This window comes from Lontra canadensis, unplaced genomic scaffold (genome assembly GCF_010015895.1).
Source record: "Lontra canadensis isolate GAN:19392208 unplaced genomic scaffold, GSC_riverotter_1.0 scaffold30, whole genome shotgun sequence".
NCBI lineage: Eukaryota > Metazoa > Chordata > Mammalia > Carnivora > Mustelidae > Lontra > Lontra canadensis.
Genome location: NW_022631024.1, coordinates 17,862,610 through 17,864,011, shown reverse-complemented (window position 1 = coordinate 17,864,011; position 1,402 = coordinate 17,862,610). Strand labels below are relative to the sequence as shown.

General features: G+C 72.2%; 2 non-coding genes across 2 annotated transcripts; both read right to left on the bottom strand.

Annotated features, from left to right (window-relative positions):
* Positions 1–225: 225 nt before the first annotated feature.
* Positions 226–361, bottom strand: LOC116872902. The gene has a single exon (XR_004383704.1). It is a non-coding gene; the product is annotated as a small nucleolar RNA SNORA43 (small nucleolar RNA).
* A 641-nt stretch (positions 362–1,002) lies between these two features.
* LOC116872903 lies at positions 1,003–1,131 on the bottom strand. Its single transcript, XR_004383705.1, has one exon. It is a non-coding gene; the product is annotated as a small nucleolar RNA SNORA17 (small nucleolar RNA).
* Positions 1,132–1,402: the final 271 nt, after the last annotated feature.

Genomic DNA, 1,402 nt, shown 5'->3' with positions numbered 1-1,402 from the left:
AGGCCACTGGGAGCAGCTCTCAGCCAGGGACGCATGACTTCCGGAAAGCGCTCCAGAGGGACCATCTCAAGAAAGGAGACCCTCTCCTGGCCCATGCAGCTGTGTCCACAGCCGGCCGCCCGCTCGTACCCGGCACGGCTCACTGACGGACGCGTCAGAAAACCCAGGCGTTTGGGAGAAGCCCGACACCAGGGGCGCCTGGCACGCGCCCGCGGCAGCTCTGGGGCATGTCCGGCTACAAACCATTCTTAGCGCTCACTGTTCTGAGCACTGAGCGTAGAAATAGCCGCTTGCTCTTTGCCCCGACGTCCCAGGTGCAGCAGAGCAGCTGGACCCGGGGTGCCGGCAGGTCCAGCACCTGTGGGGCCGCCAACCCCGCGCTCCAGCCACCCACCTGGAGGCCAGCCCCGTCGCCCACCTGGTTCGGGATGCCGGCGGGCAGCTCCTCTGGTTCCGTCCGTGGGCCGGGCATTGCCCTCCTTCCTGTATTAAGGGACAAAAGTGTAACAGAAGCCGGCTGTCACCGGGCCAGGCCGCAGCGGGAACAAGCCGCCGCGCAGCATCCGTCCTCTGTCCACCGCTAGGGTTCCAGGGCGGAGAAGGCTGCCAGGGACAAGGGAACCCGTCACTCCTGCTGTCGCCTGTCAGGGCCCCCGGGCAGCCGCAGTGCAGGTCGGGACAGGACAGCAACCTGTACTGGTAGCACCCAGTCGCGAGGCCGGGAGACCGCCGCGTGGCCAGGGGCCTCCCGCAGCCTCTCCCGGAGCGCTCGAAGCCGCCATCCACACGAGGCCGGGGGTCCCGGACGCACCAGGAAGTCTCCCGGCTGGAGAGCAGGGGTCCCTGGCGGACCACCCGTGCCCCGCACCGTTGCAGGGGGCAGGGTCACCGCCCACGTCAGACCGCAGACCGTGACCTCTAGTGCGTGCTGGGGCCGCAGGACGGGGCGCTCGGACCGTGAGCGCGACCGCCCCCCAGAGCCAGGCTCCCCGCGCGCGCTCGACTGTTGGGCCGCGAACCACGGCGACGCCCCAACTGGGACGCCGCGTAGACAAGCCCCGCTCCTCTCTGCCACCGGTGACACAGATGGGACACGGCGACAGCCACACCTGCAACGCCTGTGGGGGCAGCGTGCGGGTCCCCGGCCCCGCGGATCACGGACGCCCGCCCCGACCGACGACCCCGTGGCCGCGGCACCGGGGGGCCGAGCGCTACCTACCGCCGCCCTCCGGAGACGCTGCCCCGGGACCGCGCGTCCCCGAGCCCCTGCCCGGCCCGCCGGGGTCGCGGCGCCGCGGTCCGCCCGCAGCCAGCCCGGGGCCAGGCAGTCGGGCACCCGCGCTCCCCACACCTCCCGTCGGTCCCCGCCCCGCCCGGCCAACCCCGTTACCTGGCCGCTGCC